Genomic DNA, 25,658 nt, shown 5'->3' with positions numbered 1-25,658 from the left:
CAAAGAGTGGCAAGGATGGTCTGACAATAAATGCAGTGCTGTGAGCACAGAGAACAGGGTTCTATCCCCTCACAGCACATCATCCCCTTGTGGTGCTGCCTCAGCCCCTAGGACAGGCTTTGAAGTGATCCTTAATTTCATACTCATTTTCTCAGTGTCCATGACAAGTGTCCTCGCTCTTTCCTATTTCTTGATCCATGCTCTTGATCAATGTCAGACTGCGTGGACCAAAGTCCAGAGTATATCACTGACCTTAGAAAATGTAGCACAATTCCAAATACTCTGACAAAGTACTCCCTGCATGTCTCAAAGTGGTAACTATGGAGAAAAAAAATCACTTAATGTTATATTCTGTACCTCAGGTTGCCCTTGCATGCAAACTGCAATGATTTCACCCTTCCACAAACTCAGATATACATTTGCAAACACAATTTCAGTTCTGCCTTTCAGGCACTATAATATTATGGTGGTGGCCTTCAGGAGACCCTGGTCAGGGTGTTGTGTTGCTCTATCCTGCATAGTGGTTTGGTGAGGAGTGAAGAATCCCCATGTTGAATGATGCAGATGAAAGAGGAGGTGTCTAACTGGTATTCCAGCCAGCACAGCTGTTCTGTGCAGAGGGACACATGGAATGTTTGATGATCCAGTTAGGTCACACCATGGCAAATGTCATAAGGTTCCTAGTGAAGACCTTCTAAGCAAAGTGCTTTGTCTGTAGCCTCACACTTTTGAGGGCTCCAGCCAGCAGTACAGAATGGCTGGGATCCAGTTCAGTTAATACTGTCTCCATCCACAGAAATGTTTATATTACTGTAGCAACCATTTGCATCATGATTATACCACTTACCCCAGTGATATTAATTTTAACACATTCCAGTTTTACTGCAGCTGACTTTCTCCCACCTTGTCCTCAGTAAAGGCTTCTGCACGATGCCAGGTCCCGATGCTGTAATGGTACCATCCCTTCTCACCATGAACTGCCCAACAGAGGGCAGAGAGAGACTTCATTTTGCTTCCCTGTGAATAAAGACAAGCAACATTTAAAAGGTAGGTATGATTGAGTTGCTGCCTTTTGGGACTAGTGTAGTTCGTCCAAGGGTTAAAAGATGACTGTGTTTTTGTTTCAAGAATTCTAGAAATTATTTACTCATGAACATGCTGTGTGTACACCCAATGCGGGCAGAAATTGAAGCAAGATCCAGAAGACAACAAATGAACTGGTGTGAAGGGAATCTTGGACTTTTTATTACTTATTGCCTCTTATTTTCCTTATATCCTCAACAAGAGGATAAAACAGAACATTTTGTTCCTTGTGGGAACCCTGAGGCCAGCCTGTTACATAAGAGGCTGGTTCAGTCCCTGAGAGCCCCAGGCTCTGGGTTGGTGGTAAGTCAAGTGCATCATCTTCTCCTCCGTCTCCAGTCATTGCAAGCATGTGCAGAACATAAACTGAGGACCAAACCCTGGGCCTTGCAGAGCAAGTTTATCCGAGTAAATTCTCCCTTTATCCAGTCTGGGAAATCATGAGCACCGCACCTGGTATGTTAATGGCATGTGATGGGACTTGTACAACAACCTTCTTGCTCCTGCTGTTACTCACCCTCAGATTGCAATTCAGTGCCCAGTTACTCACTGCACACTGAGCATAAGAAAGGCTAGATAAAAGAAATATTGGAGCTGCAGCTCCAAGGGACAGAGAGATGTAGTGAAATACACAACTCCACCTCTCTCTCATCAGAATTGAAAGCTTGCATGGAGTTTTAAATTTTAGTGAAGGACACTCAGGTATTCTGTTACGAGGTGCTACATAAAGTAAGGAAGGTACAGACCCCTAAAGCTGATAAGGACTATTAAAGAGTTATTAATGGAAATCAGTTCATTAGCTTTATTTGGCTTTGGATCTAGCTCCAGTATGATTTAAATCATACTTCCTCCCTTTGTATTAATTTTGACATTACATGGCTTTTTATCAGCACCTGTTCTGCTCTGAAACACAAGCTGATTTATACCAGAGCAATTTGCAAGGAGGCAAACCACTCAGGAGATGTCTGCCTTTCAGATGTAGACACATCACAACTGTATAACTGAGGGAGGTGATTAGGTTGGGACAGGAATAAATCTGCGTCTAAACAAACGTCTGCTTGTCAAAAAACTCCTCTCAAAGAGCGTGGTGGAAGCAGGCATCCAACTCACACTGACACTGAGCAGCACCTCCCATCGTGTGTCCTCAGTGCATCATTCAGAGGGCAAAGCTGTAAGTGAGACCCAAGCGGTGCCTGTGGACACCCTGCAGATCTGCTGTGGTGCCTCCCACGGGCCCAGCTGACCCTGGTTGCAAGGCCCCTGTGGAGACAAGAGCTGGACAGAGCCACCGGTCAAGCACTGCCTGGTGTGTTTTACTTTTCTCAGCAACAACATCTCATGTCTGCTTCTGAAAACCCCCTAGCACATTTACAGTGTCATGTTCTTCACTCCCAGGGAAAAATAATCTTCAGTCTTTTGCGTGGAGAAGAGAGGCACAATTTTCCCAGTAGCTGCTCCTTCCTTTAAAATATCTGCATATCTTGGTTGTGTCATTTCCGTTCTCAAGACACCTAATCACTCCCTCCCACTTCTCTGATTATGCACTGTAGAGCAATTGAGTAATAAAACACTTAATTAAATAGCCGCATGTCTTTGTTATACCCTTTAATTAGATTACTTGGAAATAATAATAGTTTCTCGCCAACCTGAAGGGTTCATTAATCCCCTCTGCAGATAACAGGAAGTAATCTATCTTTTCCTACTGGTATTTTTCTAAATCTGAAATCAAGTGAATCAATTCTGATTTTAAAGTCAATTAGAAATAGATACACTCTGATACTACACCATTTTCTTCATGAGTGAAATGAATTCAGACTCTTTTTACAAGGCAGCTCAACAAAATTTCTCCTCCTAGGGATGACCATTTCAAGACAAGAAGTCAGTTTTTAAAATATAAAGCACTTCCTGGAATAATTACCCAACTAACAAAATGCTCCAGAAGAATAAGAAGATTGACTTTATAGTACTTATAAAGTCTTTTAACACCAGTAAAGAAAAATTATGTGAAAACAAAGTAATCTTGCATTTACAAATCACCAACTTTACACAGCCTTAAGTCAGACAGCAGCATTAAGCTATAGTTAGAGACTCCATTGCTTAGGAGCTAATGGGTGCTGATGACACCTGATGATTATTATACAGTGTGATACTTGCTCGGGGCGCTCTCTATCCGCAAACAGGTAAACATCCACACTACCAAAACAACCTCCATGGAGAGATGGTCAGTGTGGTCTCCCCAGTACTAGGACCAGCTTTGTGTTGTCGAGTTAATCAGCAATAGGGACTGAGGTCCTACAGGAAGGTGAACAAAATTCTCAGGAAGCTCAGCAAAGACAAATGCAAGTGGTCAAAGATAGTGCTAGGTCTGGGAGGGAGTAACTCAAATTCAGCAGGACATGGGGTGCTGTCTCGAAAGCTTGAATTTGATGGAATATGTGCTGTGGTCCTCATACGTTGAGTAGGACCCCAACTGAGCACTCTGTGTCAAAGAAGGACTTTCGAGGCTGTGTCACCAAGAGCGCAGCCAGCAGGGTGAGGATCTTCACTTTTTACTCTGCAGTGGTGAGAACCCACCTGTGAGTGCTGGGACCAGCCTGAGCTCTGAGCCTGTCCTATATAGGCACCAAGCTATGAGGGATGTATCACAGGACACGTGAGGAGCTGCTGAGAGGTTGGATCTGTTCAGCCTGGAGAAGAGGCAGCGAAGGGGCACCTTACTGCTGCCTGCAGCTGCCTGCTGGGAAGGTGTAAGGAGGACGAGCTGTACTCTTTGCAAACCTGTGAAGTGAAATCACAAATAAATATAAGGAAATAAAATGGACTGAGGGGCATCAAACACTTGACCAGGGCATGAAGGGGCTGTGGGATCTCCAGCCTTTAAGGTATTTATCTCTAGGGTGGACCTAGAGACCTCCAGAGGTTCCTTCCTACCTGAATTATTTTGTATTTAAGTGATTCTGTCAGGATTTTTGTGTGCCCCACAAAAACAAACAAACAAACAACAACAACAACAAAACCACCACCCCCCCCAAAACCCAAACAAAATACCAAACAAACACCCCAACCCCCCCAAAAAAACCCCAAAAACAAAACAAAAAACCCAAAAAGCCCCAAACAACAGCAACAACAAAACCCTATACCACTAAACTAAAAGATCATTAAACACTTGTCAAGGAGCTAAGAAACCCAGGCCTGTTTCCAAGTCTGACAAGAGACTTGCTGTGCAACCTTTAGGAAATTATGTAATGTTGGAAAGAAGAGGTTTTTCATGTGTGAGGGCAATGGAGTTGGTTGAGAATGGAAAAACTGAGGGAATGAAGACAGTCTATTTCAGGAGAGGGAATCCCATACTCTAGGGATAGGAGAATAAGAGTGTCCAGTGCTTTGGTTACACAGTCTTGTCCCAGCCCTTTAGATGAAGGAGCCCAGGGCCCAGAGGTATCAGGGAGCAATCTTCATTTGCAGACTTCTGCTCAAAAATCAAAAAGAATCCCAATATTTTGATGATCTTGCAGGATTTTTTTACTACCACACAAAAGGTTCAAACATGGAAATCATTTATACCACTCTGCCACACAGACCCTTATCCTCAGTGGCTTCCCAGTCAGCTCTCAGCACCAACAGCACTCACTGAGTGTGGCAGTTCTGTTACAATAGGTTAAGTTTCCATTAGGGATGTTAATATTATCACTTACCATAGCCCAACCAAGAATAAATGCTACACATATTTTGCCACAAGCACCAATCTGTGTCCAACTGACGAGTCTGTAACTGACTGAGTAATAAAAGAAAAATATTATGAAAATTATTAAATATTACTTCTCAGAAATTATCTCCCAGAAGCACAGCTTCACCATATCAAACCCAGCAAATGTGGAAACCTACTAAACATTCAGTTTTCATGAAAAGCCTTTGCATAAGACCATGCTGCACTGTTGTGGGAAACTTTTGTATCTGTTGGGGTTTGTACTCGTCAAAAGAAAGCGATCACATGGAATAGCAAGAAAATTCCATCCTGCTTGAGTATCTTGTAGTCATAAAAAGCATAGAGGAAAAAAGACAATAATCAAGCATTCTACTTCTCTCTCCAAAGGTAAAATCTTAGGTACATAGTTATTCTGCCACTCAATTATATTCATCTTCATTCACCACCTATTCTGTGTTAATTGTTTGTTTTTCCAGTTCACTGACAGACCATGATTTTTACCAGGAAAAACGATATCTGAAAGAGTGTGCCTTGAGGATTGCTCTGTGTTCCTCTTGCCCTGGCATGCACAAACTGATCAATAGTCTGCACCTGGAATACATTATTTTTCTCATTAATTTTACAGAGCAGATGGAACCAATGGAACTTGACTGGAGGCATCAGAATCTGGAAAACAAAGAGATTAGAGCTGCTGAGGTTGAAAAACAAGCACTTTGTCTGCAAAAGGAGGGGAAAAACAGTAACACAGAGGACAACTGATGTAATGTTCTTAAAAAGAGAGTGTCATTCACGTCTGCTTTAGCAACCTTTACCTACCAAAACCCAGTAAGACAAAAAGACACTGCAAATAGTCACACTACCCTAGGGATGGATATATGCACGTCTGCTGGATTCCATAGGGGGTACAGGGATGTGTCCTTGGGGGTAGCATCTGGCTTCTTCCTGCAATCACTCAACTCTGCTAAAAGTAAAATTAATCCAGGAGGCTGGGGAAAAGTGTACAGTGCAATGTTCCCACCGTTGGGAATCAAACCACAGGCAATCTGCAAAACCAAACAGTGTTATGTGCCAGCTGGAAGACAACAAATCCACCACAAAGGATGCTCAGCTGGGCAGAACTCCATCTGCAGTCAGCCAGAGCGTCACTGGCCAGGACAGGAACTGGACAAGAGACACCATTGTTTATGTAGGTGATGCATGAGACAGAGATCTCTGTTAAGCAAGGCTTGTAGAACTCATTTTTATCATAATTAATTTGAATAGATTATTAATTATTGAACTTTAAATGTATGTGTATGTGGTCAAACATCTCTAAAGGAATGTAAAGACTTAAAGGTTTAGAGAAAATAAAAAACTCTCTCGACCTTATTTCAGCTGATCAATTTGCTTGTTCTTATACTGGGCTGTAACCTTGGCTCCAAACTTGCTTCCCAGGGATTTCCACCTGTCTGACAAAGCCGCAGGCTCCTGACTTTTCCGTACTCAGCCTCTGGCTGAGCAGCACACATTGTTCTGTGCTGGAGTTAAAGTGATTTCTGTGCCTGAATTGATGTGTGTGTGTATCTTGGTCAGTGGGAACTACAGATGGCTGACTGGCATCGAAACGTGCATGTTGGTCTGTTGGGGAAACAGTTGGAGCTCTTTTCTTGCTTAGGCCTTATCAACAGAAATAGTCACTGAATTGTGGCTGTGAGATCTTACTGAAGTTTATGCATGGAAAACAAGTGGATTTTCACATCCCTACCAGTTATAAAAAATGCTAAACTTTGTACTTGCAAAGTGTGTAATTTTTCTGAAGAATTATTGAGGATATTCTCCTACTCTCTGAAGATTCAGTAGCCTTTCCTCTGATTTCAGAGCGTGGACTCTCTCATTCCTTACTGTCAAAAGAGGAGGTGTATTGTAATTTCTATGCGTGCACTTATGCAATAGTGCATTCAGGTTAAGAAAAAAATACACTTGAAAAAGATTTTAAGTAAAGGTTAAATAATATCAATGGCTTAAGCACCTGCAGCACCTATTTTAAAATCATAAAAGTGATTTTATTTAAGAAGGGCATTGTGTCCCAAAGCCCACAGTCACAACAGTGATGTCCCAGCTGTTTGACTGTCACAGACTCATGTTAGCCAGGATATCCCTTTGTGCTCTCAGGACTTCCCATTACTGGTGTCACTGCAATAACACGGGGACAGCGATGGACGTGGGTTCCTCAAGGTGTTCTTGTGCCAGTCGAGCCCCCAGGGGTGCTTTGATTATCCAAGATTTTTACTGTAGTGTGTGTTTACACACACACACACACATATATACACATACGCATACATATATATACACTATTTACGGAATCATATATTCATGGAATGATTTGGGCTGGAAGGGACCTTAAAGATCTTGTTCCACCCCCTGCCATGGGCAGGGACACCTTCCACTGTCCTAGGCTGTTCCAAGCCCTGTCCAACCTGCCCTGGGACATTTCCAGAGATCCAGGGGCAGCCTCAGCTTCTCTGGTCAACTTGTGCCAGGGCCTCACCACCCTCACAATGAAGAATTTCTTCTCAATATCCCATTTAATCCTACCCTCTGGCAGCAGGAAGTCAGTGCCCCTCGTCCTGTCACTCCTTGTTCAAAGACCCTTTCCAGCTCCCTCAGAGTCCCTTAAGGCACTGGAAGAAGCTCTAAGGTGTCCCTGGAGCCTTCTCTTCTCCGAGTGAACACCCCCAGACGTCTCAGCCTGCCTCTATAGGATATGGATTTCAGCTCATTACCGTGGACCTCACTGGGCCCCACGGTCCCACTCCTCCCCTGTATTCCGGGAGACCCCGTAGCCCGCACCAAGCATACGCAATGACTGGCGCGGTGTAGGATGGGAGCTGTAGTCCTTGTGTGGCAGCCAGGCGACTCGGTGCCTGCGCACGTCGCGCCCGACTTTGATAAGTCGCTGCCGGAGGCCGGGCGGGCCGCGCTGCCATCTTGGACCTGAGGGACGGGGGAGCCGCTGCCGGTTAGCAGAGCGGGACTGGGGGGCGGAGAGGGGGCGCGGGGGTAGCGCTGGGGACCGGACCCTGCGAGTGGCGGGGAGACATGGGGGGCGCGGGAATCCCGTGGTCGGGCCCTGATCCGGAGGGGCCGCTCGTCCCGGGAGAGGCTCGCTGAGGGCGGACCCGCCGCTCCGTACCCCCGGGCCCTGCGGGGCAGCTCCGGGAGCGGGGCGGCGCCGCTTCCTTCCTGGGGAGCGAGCAGCAGTTCTGGGACCCCCGCGCTGCCGAGCCCCGCCGCCCCTCTCTGCGGCTGCCGGGGGCACCTGCCCGCACCCCGGTGCCTCCAGTTCTGAATCCGTTCCCCAGCTGTCCCTGGCAGGTTGTGTCCCTGCCCGACCGGACCCCGCCAGCCTCTCCCGGTTCCTGGTCGCCAGGGTCTGCCCCTAAACCTTCACCCTCTCGGAGGCTCGCTCCCTTCTGGGCTGTGCTTTCCGCAGCCCTTCCAGCACAGCCTCCTTCCCCCGTTTGTGTCCCCCCTGTCCCGGGGCTTCTTCCAGGTGTACGAGGGTTCGGTGTCTTTGTCTCGGCCGGGTACAGCCGGACATTGAAGGAATGCTTCCTAGCATTAAAGCGTAACTAGAGCCGGAGGTTTATCCCGAACTGTGTTCCCTCTTGTAAACACGGCAGAATGGCAACGTTGGTGCCACCGCTCTATTTTGGAAACACGGACAAGTTCTGGCTGTTAACTCTTCCGCTCCCACGCAGGTTGTCTTTGACCTTGTGTGCCAGTGCTATCGAGATAAAAGAAAACAAAGGTGAACGAGGATGGATATCTCTTAATTTGCTCTGATATTCGACAATTCAGCTTGTTTTAATCGCTGTAATTTGTGATGTTAAATTGGCAGAAGACCTTCTGATCTGTGCGTGATGCAGAGAAAGGGACAGGTGTAGCATTCGGGGTACTTGTGTTGTGGCTGCCTTTATCCTTGATGCTTCAGGAAATGCCCCCAGCAAAACTTACCTTTATTAGCTTAGTTAGAATTGAAGAAGTCAGAAACCGGGGTATTTTAGGTTATCTTTTCCCAATATATTGCTGCTTATTTTTGTGAATTTCTCGTTGTTTTACTTGATCTCTGCTATCATGTCTGTCAGCCTTTTCAAAGAGAAGTGGAGAGAAATCTGGACTGATATTTGAAAGAAAGCATTCTGTGCTGAGAGAGTGACAGTAGATCCAGCTATTGCTTGTATTTACCTGGGAAAAGGCACAGGCGTTTAAGAATGAAACATGAATCACAGCCTGTCTCGGTTCTGAGGATTTTAATGCTTAAAAACTTATTGTTTGAAAAAGCAGTAAGTTCTTTTCTGTTTTCTTGAAGTGAAAGTCCAAAGCAGTTCTAATTTAATTGCGATTACCTTGCTATTCACTACAGCTATTTAAATCTGAACTATGTCTAGTGCATTCTTAGTGTGATTTAGCTGACATTCAATCACTGCACTGAATGCATTCACCTCCAAGCGATCTTTGGAATAATATGTAGCATTCAGACCCAACGTGAGTTTTCTTGTCTTTAAAACTAGAACTTATACAGTAGATCTGAAAAATAATGTTAGAGTGGAAAATAACTGAGCCTTCTGAGTGCTAACTTTGAAAGCTTCTTACAGATTAAAGTTGTTTTGGGGCTTAAGAGAGATTGAGAGAAGATTATTTATATGAATTTATTAGTTAGGCAGCATCACCTCTTTTTCTTCCCTCAGTTTTCTCTCCCTTCTTAAAGTTCTGTTTCTTCTGTCGTGAAACAGACCCGAAACATGAGTTACCTTATTTCTTTGTTTCTGAGTTTCAAAATGGTTTGGAATAAACAGAATAAATAATGTAATAGGAAGAAAGGCAGTAAAATAGCATGGTGTTTGTCTTGAGGAGTTTAAATTAATAATTTTTAAGAGATCTTGTCATAGATTGTAAATCTTTCATGAAACATTTTTCAAAGTAATTTTCTCCTATTTTACAACATGTGCAAGAGATAAGATGCTTGTCAGCGCATTATCAGTCAATGATAGTATCTAAGTAAACATCTTTTGTGAGTTTGAGCTGTTTAAACAAAACGGTAAATGTATTCAGCCATAGTGAAGTACTTTTCAAGCGGTAAAACCAATTTGGTTTCTTCTTAAAAACAAGGAAAAGAGTCTGCAGGGTGAAAGTAGAAGAAAAACCCTCACGTGGTAATGGTGAAGTTTCTGGGAGTGCTTCTGGGAGTTTATTTTTAAGCTTTTCTGTTTGCATGTCCAGTTATGTTCATGTAATGTTCTAGTTTTTGTCATTCTGCTGTACTTGCATGTAATTGCAGGAACTTCTTTGTGCCTTCACAAGTGAGGAAAGTGAAGGTGTGTGCATAACCCAGAGGAGTGCTGGCCACAGTTCCTTACTGTAACCGTACTTTGCCCAGCTGCAGAAGCATTTTGAAGTGAGTGCTTGCCTCAGAAGAGGAAGTAGACAAGCCATGATTATAGTCTAGCTTGGGAGTATTCTAGATATTTAGTTTTACTGTCTCATAACTTGAGTATTTTTAAAGACTTTAGGCAGTCCTTCTTGAGCTTGGTTGGATTGTTATCTGAGCTAATTCTGTATGCACAGTTGGGTGAGAGAAAGGTTCTTCATCCTTCTCTCTGAAGACTAAAGCAATAGAGATTTGGTCATTTTCTCTAACTGACTGACAGGTTTTACTGTAGTGCAGAGTTGCTGGATCTGATGGATTGATATTTTTCTTCATAAGAATTACGAATTACACATAGAAGTGAAAGTATTGCAACAAACTGGGAAAGAGTGTTTTGAAGAAGCCAAGTCCCTGTTTCACATGACCAGCTCTCAAGTTATGCCTGGAATTTCTACTTTTACTATACCAAAGCACAGCAGGTTTTTTTCTCCCCTCTGAGGAAACATGATATCAGATCTTGTTGTGCTTGTTATTCAAATAGTTTTTCAAATTTGGCAGTATGTTGCTGGGATTTTTTTTGGTTGGCTGGTTGGGTTTTTTTGTTTGGGTTTTTTTTGTTGTTGTTGTTGTTTTTCGGGTTTTTTGGTGAGGGGTTTTTTTTGGTTGGTTGGTTGGGTTTTTTTGCTGTTGTTGTTGTTTGTTTTGGTTTGTGTTTTTGTTTGTTTGTTTGTTTTTGTTTTTTAAATTTTAGAAGTTTTATTACAGTCTTCCTGTTTAGGAACTGATAATTCCTGCCTTCCACCCACCTGCCCAAGCTATTCTCAACTGCTGCTGGGAGAGGCCTATTGTTTCAGTCAGGCGCAGAACTCCTGTCATCTTTGCATTTACATCACTGGTTCTGAAGCTGGATCTCAAATGGTGCTGTTGCTCGGCAAGAAAAGGCCTATTCAGGGAGATTGTTCCAGTTTGTGTGGAATGTTGTTTTTAATTAGGAAGTGAAAGTTAGGCAACTTACCTTTACCTGAAATGTGCAGATCTCACATTCTGGATTTGTTAGTGATGACTGGAAGCATGTTAATGGACTGAGAAATAAAATAGGCTCTTTGATCCCTTCAGTTTCATGTGATTGGGATGGAACTTTTGCCTGGGCAAGTTATTAATAACTTACTACTCTCTTTAGCTTTGCCTCATTCAGTGGAAAAAGTGAAGGAAAGCTCAATGCTGAGCAAGCTGAAGAGATGGACTGAGACATAGGAGAGTGGGTTGTGTTAATTTTTAACATGCTTTTGGTCAATATCCATCCTTAGTGCCTCCTCAATCCCCAGTGCTAGCTAACTTTTAATTATGTATTAATAATCACTGCTCTTGCTTAACAGAGTGCTCAGATATCCAGATTTTTATTTTATTCATTGCTGGCTTCATAAACGTTTGAATGGATTAAGACTTATTGCTCTGAACACTCCTCTTCTACTTTTCTGACACCCTGAGCTTTCTGCTCTGTCAGTGCTTCTCTTTTCATCTATTTGCAGAGCAGCTAGATGGAGCGAATTTGTTATGTATAAGGATTCCTCATGTTTAAAGTTTTTTTTTACTTTGGCTCTTCAGAGCCTGAATTAAGTGATCTGTGGATCACTCTGATAATTTTTTCTTAATAAGGCTTGTCTCTACAAGTGTGTGTGCCTTGTATGTGTACATGTGTATTTCCTACTGCTGCAAGTATATAATTTCAGAGACTAGATCAAAAATGTGGGGACCAATATATAAAAATGTTCATTACGTGGTAATGGATTTGGCCTAATATTTAACCAGGCTTGCTAATTTCTGGGAACTTGGTGAGCTGCATATTTTCACCAGAATTTACCTCAACACCCTTTCCTATCTATTTGGATTAAGACTTCCTGGGCCATCCTGCATATGAAGGGCACTTTATAAAGGAAATGAGTGAAAAGAAAATTTGTGAGCTTAGAAGTGAGGCTTGTGACACTGACTTGCTTTTTGTATCAGGATCACAGCATGATTTGGGTTGGAAGGAACATTAAAGACACCAGTTCAAAGCTGCTTTGATTCTTAAATGTATATGAGTGACCCAGTGCATGTGATATCTTCAGTGATGAAGCCTTCAGAGCAGTTTTATTCCAGCTGTTTGATGAGAAATAATGTGTATAACGGTTGCAAGAAAGAGGAGGGAAATGCTGAAGGAAGACACTTTGATCCCCTTGCTCTACAGAAAAGAAGTTTCCATAGCTGCCCAAACTAAACAGCTGTCACCTGTTTTCAGATGGACCTCACCACATGTAACATTTCTATTTCCATTTAACTGCTCATCACCTAAAAGTACAGAGAAAAACTTAGGATCCACGGGCAGTAGTCCCGCATGTAATTGGCATGTACCACTTTGTACATGTTTAAATTGAATTTACCACTAAGATTTCAGAATATCTTTGTTTTGTCTTATATGAATGAGACATTTTGTGAATATTAAAAAGACCAATTTCCAGAGCAGTGCCGCATTTATTAAACATTTGCCTGAACCAAATTGAGTTCAGGTTAATGAAAAAGCTTTCATGAGGCAGTGATGTTCTCATTGTTCTTCTGTGCACCCATTGAATCAGGCTGTTTAACCCCTGTTCTGAAATCTGGTTTGGGCAGATGGATTTGCTCTGTGTGGAGACCTGTTGGCATTGCTGGTGGTTTATTTGATATTCTCCTTGATTTAAAGATATTAAACATAACCCTTTGAGGTGTGACATGGCATATTTTTTTCTCCTGTCCCTTTTACACTTATCATGAGGCTCTCAGAGCTATAAGACTTAAGGCACTAGTGAGAGCTTGAGTTGCTAAATTGAAAAATAACATTTGAGCAATGTCTTGCTTTCACACCTCTGGTGTGAACAAAATAATACTGTCTTGAGGGAATATTAGAGGTGAAAATATTTTCAGACTAATGCCTGTTCATTTTGAGGCTGGAAGCTGCCCAATATGTTCTGTGTTTGAGTGGAGAAGACACCAAAAAAGTGAAATTCATAGTTAAGGGTGGCTGATGTGGGAGGTGAGAGAAGAGGGGACTTACAGACTATAATAATAGGGATGAGATCTATTCTAAGAGAGCCTGTGTCACAGCTGGGATTTCTTTGCTTTTTGGAATTTCACTTCCTGCTTTAAAAATAGTGAACTCTGTACTTCATATTCTGTATTTCTGCCTTCATGACTTCTAATCTCACACACAGTAATGTTCTAATGTATTGCAAGCTAGATAAAGTGTCTGAACAGAATTCAGAAGACTGTCACAACTCCTCACATGGTTCAGACTCAGGATTTGTATCTGTAAAGATGTTTTGCTGATTAAGGTGGTCATTGCACAGCACTGACCCTATGGGCCTGTTCTTTTGCTCCAGTTTTGCTTTTTGATGTTCCACATGATTCATGGCCAGGGAAACCATGAAAGGGTGGATATATGGTGTAGTACGTTCACAATGAATTACTCTCCCTTCATAGAGTATTTTGTCAGGGTATGCAAAATGTGTCTATTTTGTTTTTAAAAAATACACTGTTTCACAGTTATCAGAGCCTAGGCTTTTTTTCCTAAAGATTTCCTGGATTAAAACAGGTCAGTGAATGTCAGTTTATGACTAGAATTGACACAAAGATAGGGAAGGACTGTGAGACAGGGGAGTGTCAAGGGGAAGGAGGGCCCACTCCTTGGGCAGTATCCAGCTGCAGGAGAGGAATTCTCCATCTGCACTGCCCAATAGCTGCAGCAGCTGCACTGCTGCCACATGTGGATGGTGCAGTTACCTCTGGTTCACTTGCAAGTTTTGGTTTAGGAGCTAGTCCCAATCTTCTTCACCAACCTGTGGGCTTCCAGTTGTATCCCAGCAGTAAGGTGAATCCCTTGAAACTGAAGGATACAAGTCAGTGTTTGTTAGTAGAAGATGATTTTGTTCTTTTGGTTTTATTTAATGTGCAATTATCAGTTTTTCACACAGAAGATCTAGGATGTACAGACTGAAACTTTTGTTTAAGGATTTTACTTATTACTTATTATTAGTTGGAAGAATTTAGATTTCTGGCATCTGCTTTATCTTTTGATAAAGGTCAAAGGAATTTTAGGGCCACAAAAGCAAAGTTTCATGGTTTCATGGAAGTGTTGAGAATATTGAAATAGTGGTATACTTTCTGTTTTATTTTACATGGGCTGGAATGTAGCAAGGAGTCGGATTTTGCAGGGTTGGGATGGGTGTGTTGTCCACCCATGGCTGTACTTCCATGTTGCCATCTGGTCACTTATAAAAAATTCCTAGGAAGCAGGTAATGGACTTCTGTTGAAATTAGAAAGCATGAAGACGATTCCTCTGGAACTCAAGGTTTTGCTTGCAGCAAAAGACAGTGACTCGTAGCAGACTTTCAGATACCTCGGTGTTGACTTAAATCATCTCAATACTTCTTCCCCTCCCTGAAATTGTAATTTCCATTACATCTTTTGGCTTTACTTTAGTAATAAATAATTTAGCTTAGAAAAATGCAACCTTTATTTTCAGCTGACACTGAATTTTGCGCACAGCAATATTACTTCATTTTGTTGCAAGTACTGGCTTTTCACTCCTAATTTCTTTGATTCTACTGTTTGAGAATACTCAGAGAAGCAGCTTATTTTTCTTAGGGGGCAGTGTATGTGTAGTCATACCTTGGTAATGAGTAACCTGTCAGAATTTTAGTGCGTTGTCTACAGCAGCTTGTACCCACAGCTGAGTCAATGAACAGGAACTGTCTTACACTGTACTTGGCTGAAGCAGGTACAAGCAGCAAGTGACAAAGAGCTTTCTTTTTCAAGACATTTCAAGTCATTAGCACATTTCAGATGTGTGGTTGTCGCTGGTGGTAAGGAATGATTCATCATTTTTTTGATGAGCCTTGCTTGGCTGAATTGCAGGGCTGTGCAGTCTGTTTCAATTTCGTTTATTGCTCAGGTACCTACAGTGACCATCTGTTTAGCAAGTTTTTATAGGCATTATCTCCTGAAAGCTCCATGGGCCTTTTTATCTGTGTTCTTGGGAGAGAAGGAGTGGAGGTGTGTCTGGGGCTCTCTTCATTGTATACCCAGAGAGGGAGGTAGTTTTGTGCTCATTAAACCTTCACCAGTGCTGTTGGACACTTAAAACAAAGTGTATTGTGTGTTGGACAGTCCTGTACAGAACATCCTGAGAAATCATGTTGAGGTTCATGTAGACACCAGCACTGCACTTTTGAAAATTGTATCTGCTCCATTTGAAGCTTCCAGCTGAGATGATCAGGGTTGACGTTTTGCTGGTAGACAACAATCTTTCCAGAAGTTACTTGTAAAACCATTACAACTGTACAATTTTACAAACATATAAACATGTACAACAACTGTAATGGCTGCTGAAGTTCTTAGTGTTGACTACGGGTAGTTGGGTAATTTAATGGTCAAGCTTTCTGTTTTTTTCATTCCCCAGACTTAAAAGCTTTTTGCAGGTTTGTTTAGGTGTGTGTACAAGCCATCGATAATGAAATGTAGCTCTGAGAAAGGGATGGGGAAATAATTTGAAGCAAGCACTATAAATAAGAAGTAAAACTAATGGCCGGAGAATATGTAATCCTCTGTAGATGCTGCCCCATGTTAATAACTGAATGTGTAACTGCTTCTTAAGGGACTTGTTCCAAAACTGCAAGATGGGTGGTGAAACAGAAGCTGGTGGCCTCATAGTTTGTTTTACTGTGCTATTTTACAGCAGAGAAAGCATTTCTTATTGACACTTTGATGTGCTTAGGCCTGAGCAGCAGGCCTCAGCCAGAGCTGACTAACAAGATGAACCCAGGGCATTATGTGACTAACGCCATCAGTATTATTTAGTAAAAAATAAACGATGCAGATGTGCTTATGCTAGCTCTATATACATACAGCTTATGTGTAACCTTGTGAAGCTATCTGCAAGAAATAGGATTTTAAGGAACTTTTCCGACTGACATGAATAGAGTTTTGTTTGTAGGGTATTTTAGGGGAAAACCTTCCCAGCCAAGGCCTGGGCTCTGGCCAAGCTCTGGCCCCTGCTGGTCAGGAAGTGTGCCATCAGATCTAGGAGTTTCTGTGCTAAAATTATAATCAGGTCACTTTGACTTGCTGTTTTGGGCCTATGAAATCTGGACCCATTTTCGGGGTGAATTTGGAGACCTTACCTATGGGTGGATGCACCATGTGGGATTTTCCCAATTGCTGGGAAGGGTTCTCCAGGTCATCACTGTAAAACGGGGCTCCCCAGCAACTGCGGGCTCTGGTTGATGGTGGAGTGTTCAGGCAGTTGGTGATGTATCTTTCTCAGTCGATATCCTGTCTCTCATAAGGCATTTATTAGGTGCATTACTTTGCTTCTTTTTACTTATTGCTAAAGCCAAGCGTGTAGTTTTATTGAATGTATTTTTTTACTTTTGTGTTGCCTTAATATTCATAGTCAGATAAATTCTTTCCATTGGTGTCTGCCTCTAAATCGCCCGCATCAATTGGCAGAACATACTTCAAAAGTAATGCCTTTGAAGTACATTTGAAAATAGCTGTAATACAAAAACCATGGATTTTCTTCCAATGACAAGTCACAAAATAACGTATCGAATTAGTTAAAGTTCCTGTGGTTCTCTTAACATATCCAGTGATACCAGTCTTTTTGTCCCTTCCCATAAGCATCAAATTAAGTTCTGCAGTTTCTGAAATTTGCTCGGGAAGATTGACTATTTCCACCTTTTAAATTGGAAAATGACTTAAAGCAGTAATGTGAGCTGTGATGCTGTGTGGGTGTGTCTGTACTAATGAGATAGGGAAGATTAATGTGGGCACTGAAAAATGAGGGAAAGTCAGTGGTTAAGTGAAAATCAAGCTGAAGTGGTAGAAGAGCACATTGATGAGAAAGGCAGCTACGTTATGATATGCAGCTATATTATACCTCCAAAATCAAATTACCGATATAGACATCATGGGGATTTTTGGGAGCATCATTTTTGTTTGGTTTTAGTATTATAAGTGAAACTTCAGTGCCAATCTTTCCTGATGAGATTTGGATTAATCTATATAGACACTTAGGAGAAGCTTTTCGAAACTGTTAGAGGATCAGCGTCCTTTAAGGGACTCTCCAGCCTAAATTTGTCACAGATGGGATATATTTAGGTAAAAGAGAGTAATTAGTTTGATTGAAAATTCCAGGACAGTGGCTTTAAAGAAGTATGGGAAAGATAGAGCAACATAGTAGGTAACTGTCCAGATTTGTTTGGGTAAATAATAACCATTTAAGTTAAAATCAAGGAAATATATAAAAGCATCAACAAATTATAATATCATTTTGGATAAACAGAGTATCAGTCATGACATTTAATGACTTTCTCGTCTCTGATGTTTTTATCATTCCAAGGCAGTGATATGTGACATTTCATGAAGTTTCTTATTAGGGCAAAAGAAAATGAAAATAAACGAGGAAGACAGTGTGAGTATGAAGTGTTCAGTAACATCTTTATGTTGAGACAGTTGAACCAGTTGACTTTTGCATGCTTTTCAGTTTCATGGTACCTGATTGCTATTAATTGGAGCTGGCTAACTCTTGGGTCTGTATAGTGCTGGACATGTAGGAAATTTACTCAAGCTCTCTTGCTTTGTTCCTTATAATACACAACAGCAATAAGAGAAATGGAAGTAGTTTTTACAAGTGAGAATACCTGGTGTAGACTTGTGCATTGAATTTTAGTGTAGGACTTTGGAAAAGGTGTAGAAATAAAAATCTTGATGTTCAAGATTACTGAACCTGAAGAAAGTGCAATCCTGATTTACGCAATCTTTGCCTTTCTATTCAAACTAATAAAACTTAAGCTGTATTATTTACTAGGCAGTGAAAAGGATCCTCAGCTTGGAAAAAGAATAGCATATATGACCAGCTTGATTGATGTCTCTTTAGAGGAGGAATCTGCTACAGGACAGAGAGCCAAAAAGAACAAGAAGAACAGGACAGGTGCAACAGGAATTATTGAGGTTGTTTTAGGGAGCTCAAAGAATCACAGAATACTTGAGGTTGGAGGAGACTTCTGGACATGGCCTGATCCAAATTGATCTTCTTAGAGCAAGGCCAGTTAGAGTGGTCAGTAATGTGTTCAGTCAGGTTTGGAATGGCTCTGAGATCTCAGCCTCTTCTCAATCACTTTATTGTATCTATAGCCCTTTGCTGGTGTCACTCTTGATTTGGGGAGCCTGGAATTATAATGAGAGAGAAGGATCACCTTCCTCATGCTGCTAGAGATGCTTTTTCCTAATCCAGGATGCTGGCAACCCTTTTATTTGTTGTTATTGTGACGAATTATTGCCAGTTCGTGTGCAACAGCACCAGTGCCTTCTGTAGAGTTGTTTTCTGTCCAGCTGCCCTCCAGCCTTAACTGGTGCATGAGTTTATTCCTCCCTACCTACAGAACTTTACACTTCCGCTTGTGGAAATTTTGTTCCATCAGCATATTTGCTGAGAGTGAGCTGGGTCCAGGTCATCAATGGGGAACTTAAACAGTACTGGTCAAGTCTGTACCCCTGGGCTACAGCACTGATGCCTGGGTTCTAGCTGGACAGTGCACTTCTGATCCCAGCCCCAGGCATCTTGCCCTTCATCCAGGCTTGCAGTCCACCCCCTAGTCCTGCCTGGCCCCTGCTTCATCCCCTTGTGTGAGGATGTTGTAGGACATGGTGTTGTCCCAGCTACCAAGTCATATTCTCCAAGAAAGCTCTCAGGTTAGTCATACTTATTTTATTTCCCCTTTATAAATCCATGTTGACTAATATAAATCACTTTCTTGTCCTCATTATGTTTGGAAATGGCTCCTATGAGAATTTGCTCCGTGACCTCCCTAGAGTTGAGATGACACTGGTCAATCTGTAGTTTCTTGGATCATCCTTCTTGCCCTTTCAAAGAAAGGAGTGTAGTTTGTTCTTTTTCAGTACCAGGAATGTGGAGAATCACTCACAGGAGCTGGACTTTTCACTTTAATGTGGCACAGAGTGGGCTTCACTGATTTTCTCTAAAGCACAGAATGAACAGGAGAAGAAACTTCGGTTTTTCAGCATCCCTCTAGATGCCTAATACTTCTGGAAATTTATCCTCCTTGTAAAAAAAAGCCATTTGTGCTTATACAGATAGTGGTACTCAGTTACTGCTCCTCCTTCTACACGAAACAAGCAGTTCTGTGGTCTGGCTCATCACTTAGGCCTCAGGGAAGCAATCTGTTACCCTGTTTGATGTCACAAATATGTTGTGTTTTATGACAGGCTTTTTTTTTTTTTAACTTACAGGATTCATAATTTGTGTTAAACAGGCATATACTCTAAATGTAATCTTAATCTATTTGACTAAAAATACTCTGATTTTTACTTATACCAGAGCACAGAAGTTAAAACTTCCTAGTAGTTTGGTAGAAGCAATTTTCTAGCTTTGATTTTGCACAGAAGTGGAAAAGGACGCATGTCCCACTCATAGAGTGTGAGAAACTTTGGGATTTCCTTTTGAGAGGAATGTTGAATTTGTCTTTACAAATGTGCTGTGGATCTGCCTGTAGATAAGGCTAGCACTGAGAGATAAAAGAAACAATGGGATGGATTCCACTGATTGATGAATGGAAAGAGATATTTGCCTTTACAAACAAGCTGTAAGGCAGCTGATAAATGAAATTGGATATCAGAAGATGAAAGAAGCAACGGGGGCAAAACTATGAATTCTGTAAGAATTAAAAATTAAAAGGGAGGGTTATACATTAGAGGGGAATTTCAGGTATCAGGCGTTCCGGGAAGTCTGTGCCTCTCAAGTACCTCAGCCAATAGGGAAAGAGTGAGGGAAATGCGGCCGGGAAAATAGGATAAAAAGGAGGCTGCGTCCTCCGAAAATTTGAGAGATCCCGGGGGAATGCCCCATGGCCTCTCCCTTTATTCGAATAAAGCAAAAAGGACTCCTCTGTCTCCTTTTTGGACATAAACCTCTGGTGTTTGTGGATTAATTTTCCTGACACTTTTTTATAAAGGAAAATGTTCTGAAAAAGAATCTCGTCTGAAACTGTCAAAATGGAGTGAAAGATGGCAGTCCAGAAACAAAGTGGCCAAGCAAGGTCACACATGAAAATATTCCTGTCCATGGGCAGGCATTTCAAAGAGAACAGAAGTAATACAAAAAGATAAACTTGAGTCAGTGGATTGAGAGACCTCTGGAAGTTTTCCTCAGTGCCAGAATGCATAGCAGAGAGAACAGGAGAAGAAACTATCTTCATTAGTGGTTTAATTGTTTTAATTGGGATGAGGAGGCCACTTTGGAAATTAATCCACTGTGTTCTCACAGACTTCACTTGATTTGACTTGTGAAGTGAGCTTGGGTCAAGGAAGCCGAGTTGATTTTGGATGAAACTAAACTAGGAGCTGTGGGACTGTGGGATCCCAGTAGAGCTGTTCCAAACTAAAACTCTAAGCGCATATCCCACATGGATTTCAGGTCTGCAGACTTTCCTGCCTCGCCCCACTCCTATTGCTTGTGGGTGTGGGCACAGCAGATCCTTATGGGGGAGTTCAGAGACCATCACTGGAAAAAGTTGTGCCATTGTGAAAGGGGCTGTAGCAAAAAAGAGGCAGGTTAACTACTGAAATTAACTACTAATTCTGAGAGGTGTGGGCAGAGAGTTTTTAGGAAGATTACAGTGAAGGAGGTGAAAATGGATTTTCTGTAGGAAAACAGAAATCTGTTTTGGCAAGTAATTCCCACAATGAAGCTTAGAAGCCATATTACAATGCAATTGGCTGGTACAAGCTGAAGTGTAATAGTCTTATTCTTAAATACAACTTTTATTTTTATTTTAATTTTCTCTAAATGTATACTACATGAACAAGTTTTGAAAATGAAGAAGCAGTGGAAGTCTTCAGGAAGAAACAAAAAAACCCCACCTAAACTGCGAATAAGTGAAGCATTTGTATGGATTGTTTTTAATAAAGGTGCAGGGAAATACGCATCCTAAGGTGTTAAAGGAGTAGCTTAAAAACTGAGGAGGATAATCCTTCCAAAGGAGTTGTCTTGGAAACTCTTCTCAGTCTCTCAATTGAAAGCCATCTGAAATGAATGTACAAGCATACACTGAAAAAATGATTGCGCTTCTAAGAATTAAATGATGTAACAAAATAAATCTTGACATATACAATGTTTGGTTTGTTTTAACCGTTAGACTTTTCCTGTGGTTTTAGTGAAGCTGTTTGATTTGTGGTACGAAGCTCTGACAGAAGTAAGCAATCCTGACTGTGCACAATCTCTTACCATATTATTGCCAATATCAAGAGGAATAAAATGTCTAAGGAATGAATCTTTTTGTAATTTCCTATTTAATATGTTTTAGTTTCCTTGATAGGTTTCAGCAGCAGTGTGGCAGGGAGATGTGAAAGGCTGACCTGTTAAGAATGGAAAGCATTATGCACATTTATGCCCTCGTAAAACAGCATGTATTTGTGTAGACCCTCATAGCCACTCACTTTGTTGTCATTGTATCTGCAAACATGAATATCTGTTAAAATGCCTTTCTTTTACAAAAACTTGTATTTTGCCCCTAGTTGAGTGTAGTGACCATTTCTACAAGACATTGAACAGCTTGGATTAACACTGGTGTTCCCTGTTTTGGAGGGTGTTGGATGGGATGAACCCCAGAGACCCTTTCCAGCCCAAATTATTCTTAGTTTCTATTAAAAAAAAAGAAAAGAAAGAAATTTAAAGCAATTCCTAGAAGTGTGTTCTTGTTTTAAGATATCCTTGTATGCTCTTTTAGTAACCCATTTTAATTTGTTATTTTGAGATCATTCTTAGATAGTGTTTTGCTTAAATGCACAACATAGGGAAGAGCAGAAATACATGGAAAGGGTCTGAGAGTAAAGATCTAAATGTACCTTGGCACTTGTAGACTGTTTTCAGAAGTCTCCGAGAATTAAATCAAGCATACTTTCCTCATCCTCAGTGAAAATTTTCACAAGATTAGGTACCCTGACTTCAAAGTCAGTGCTTATTCTGTGTGTTTTGTCTCCTTGTTCTTAATTTTCTGGGTGCTTCATAACAGGCAGAATTTGGGGTTTTTTTCTGGAGTCTTCTCATCTTTTCACGTTTTGTTCATGTGTTATGTGTTTCATGTTTTTAATCCATGAATGCCTTTGCTTTAAATATGTAGATGTTCATTTGTTTTTTTCTTGACTGCTTCTACTAACTTCTTGGAAACTTGTAGGAAAACTGTTGAAACAGCAAAAAAGTGGCTAAAAGGAAGGTGATTTGAATTACCTCTTCCAGGCAGTCATCAGTTAATAGATTATAAGTAAGAAAATTGCCTAAGGGGGGTGAAATAACATAAAATTTTGACTTAATGTTTTTCCTCTGAGTGATCACATAAGATTATTTCATTGCCCTAATCAAAAATTAATTGAATAACATGAATAAGTAGCTTAAAGCTTGTGGATTTATGTGACTGTTTCTTCTCACTACTGTGTCATGCAGCTGAAGCAGTGGTAAGCAGAGGCCTCCGGATAAATTCCTGTAGCAACAGGCAGGAAGGGACTTTGGGTAAACTTCAGAAGATTCCTTTGCATGCTGTCATGGTAAGGTCTAAAATAACCTGTTTCGAACAGCACCATGAATATTTGATTTAGTTTCTCAAGCTTGGAATTTTTGCTTTGTAGAGCCTCTCTGAGCTATCTGAAGCTAAATGTGCCTATAGGGCTAAATAAGCTTTTACAGGACAGATGGAACAAAACATTATTGTTTTGGATAGCTGTTTTGTTAACTACCTCGTGCTACTTCTCTTCAGTGCTTCTTTGGGCTCAAAGTTGTCCTTTCTCATAAAACGTGAGTTGAGTTAGGAAACCTGATCTCCAAATTGCAAAACAGATAAATGTATTTTTGCAGTCAGGGTGGGATGTTGCCTGGGTGAGCCATTACCGAGGTTGCATGCTGTAGGATACTGTATTTATCAAACAGCTGCAGTTTATAGGATGCACTAAATATTCTCAGATACCTGGTCAGGTTAATGTCTGAGCAGTTTAACAGTGACTGCTTGGAAGTGTCTGGCCACACTGTGTGTTTTTCCCTGGAGAAAATTATCTTCCAAGGTTACCACTGAAAAAATACTGTTTATACTTTCTAGGTACTTTTTTAATAGAAATCTCAAAATGTAACAGTTGTTGTTTTTTAAAAGTGAAATGTAAAATGTCTTATTGCCTGTTAGGGAAATACATGCTGTTGATCACATTGCTTCAGTCTGTCTTCTTCATCTCTGAGGAAGGATATCCCTAAAGTTGCAGTGCAGAATATTTCTTTACCTCTGTTTCCTCAAAAGTCCATGTAGGACATGGTTCACAGTGCAAGGAAGTAGAAGAATTAAGAGGGGAAGCTGTAATAAATTTCTGCAAGATACAAGAGTTCTGATTGCTAGAACTTGATGCCTTTTTGTTAGAGATCTACAATAACAATCTAACAATATTTAAGTTAAGGAATATTTAAGTTCAGAGGGACTTTGGAGATGCTAAAAGGGTATTTCCCTATGGAAGAAGGGTATTGCTCATTCTGAGAAGTTGGTTCACTGTATAGCCAAATCATTCCCAGTTCTAGGACTTTCACCTTTTAACAGCATAGACTCTGCTCACAGTACTGTTGGATTTTAGATTGTGAGTTTAATTTGTGTTTTGAAAGCTGAACTTCATTTAAAACATTCTGTAAGAAATGTGATGGTCACAGCAGAGCAATTAACCATGTCTGGCTGCCAGGTCTCACTCTGCCTCCTCAACCATATATGATTAGATGTATTTGATAAGTAAAACTGTTGTGTGCTCACACATTTAGGGGTGTCCATTGAGAAAAGGAAGCCAGCAGTGAATTAAAACTCTTGACCTTCCAGAAGAGGGGCTAGGAAAGAGTTTAGCCCATCATGAACTAGACAAAAGAGCTCAGACCCCTGTAAATGAGCTTTTACTTTGTGTGCTGTCAGCCCATGATAATACCTGGGAACTCTCAGCTATAAAGGAACAGGCTTGAGTATCTGGTTTCTTGAATGAAAAGCAATTTGTCTTGCTTTGCGGGTAGCAAGGTAACTACTTACCTTCTACTCCACAGAGTGTAACTTTGTTCTAGTTGTGAACTCCCACTGGGAAATTTTCCTGAAACCTCATCACAGAAGCCTTAGAATGAAACAGTTCTGAGTCAGTGCAGTTTTGTGTTGAAAGTATGTGATTACCAAAAATTTTTTGCAAAGAATTTTAAAGCCAAAATTAATTTCTAAAAGCAGTGGTTTGTAAAACACAGGAGTTAATGTCCAGTTAATATGTGTAAATCCAGTAATTCAAAAATCTGTTTGAGGTTGTGTTTGTTACTTACAACTATTCCAGTTTCACTGCCTTTCTTCTGTCATCTTAATACTAGTTTAATTCTCTGTGCTGGGGATTACCATGTGTGTGCCAAGTTTCATAGATGTTTTCCAATGGCAGCGTTTAAAAACCAGCCATTTTAAGTATTGCTCTATTTAGAAGATTACAGCACTGAACCAGTTTTAGCTTAGTGGTTTGCATATATGGATTGTTGTCCTCTTTGAAATGAATTGTACCATGAGAAGGAAGTGGCTGAAATAAAAATAGACCATGTCTTTGTTTTCACAAATGGTTTTAATTATCCTGTGCAGCTCTCTGCAGTGGCTTCTCTTTCCAGGCTTTTGAAAATGAAGCAAAAGGCATATGATGTTCATGGACATTTTTTTTTTTCCCCTCTTCGAGCATTTCTTAAAAGTTAGTAAAAGCTAACATCTTCCTAGTTAGGAAGGAAATCCATTGGGAAGTTTTCTGAGTGGCAAAGCCAGTTTTATCCCTTTTGTCCTGCCTGCCAGAGTTTTAGTCTAAGAACAGCTTGTGCTTGGGGAATTTCTGGTGTACTACTGAAAGTGTGAAAAACTGTCAAATTGTCTTTCTTGGAATTTTTAATATTTCACTTCTATTTCTTTACACGTCTTTTCCCCTTTGTTTTATGCAGAATCAAATGCTACATGTGTGTAGAAAAAACTGAACTATTTCAGCTGAGGTGCAGGTTTTACAAGCAGGCTTCTTGTTGCAGAGAAATGCTAATGACTGAATTCTCTATAATTTTGCTGAAAGTCTTCAGTTTGGGAGGCGTGATGACAGTTTAGTTTGGACTGCAAACAATGTTGGAAGCATTTTTCTCCTCAGGCTGAAGTTGATAGATGAGTTTTTCTAACCTGTGCTATTTGCACAAGGAACACTACCTGGTGATCCTGGGTATTCAGGGAAAAGTTAAAATAAGTATCACTGGGTGTCTGGCCACAACACTTCCAGAGTTATTCTGCCTTTCATTGGGTAATGTCTATGCTTTGGTAGGTAGGGTGAATGTTTTTCAACATTTCCAACTTAAAAACTTCAGATTCAGA

At 41.0% G+C, this 25,658-nt stretch overlaps 1 protein-coding gene across 1 annotated transcript in view; it reads left to right on the top strand.

Moving 5' to 3' along the window:
- Positions 1–7,678: 7,678 nt before the first annotated feature.
- The window catches only part of ITCH (itchy E3 ubiquitin protein ligase), a 53,936-nt gene continuing 35,956 nt past the window's right edge, over positions 7,679–25,658 (top strand). The window contains exon 1 of the mRNA XM_014886254.2: positions 7,679–7,787. The gene's annotated coding sequence lies outside the window, so the exon portion shown is untranslated. The remainder of the gene's footprint in view (positions 7,788–25,658) is intronic.

Source organism: Sturnus vulgaris, chromosome 17, assembly GCF_052056855.1.
Source record: "Sturnus vulgaris isolate bStuVul1 chromosome 17, bStuVul1.hap1, whole genome shotgun sequence".
Lineage (NCBI taxonomy): Eukaryota > Metazoa > Chordata > Aves > Passeriformes > Sturnidae > Sturnus > Sturnus vulgaris.
The sequence above is the reverse complement of the archived record's forward strand: the minus strand, read 5'-3'. Positions and strand labels throughout refer to the sequence as shown.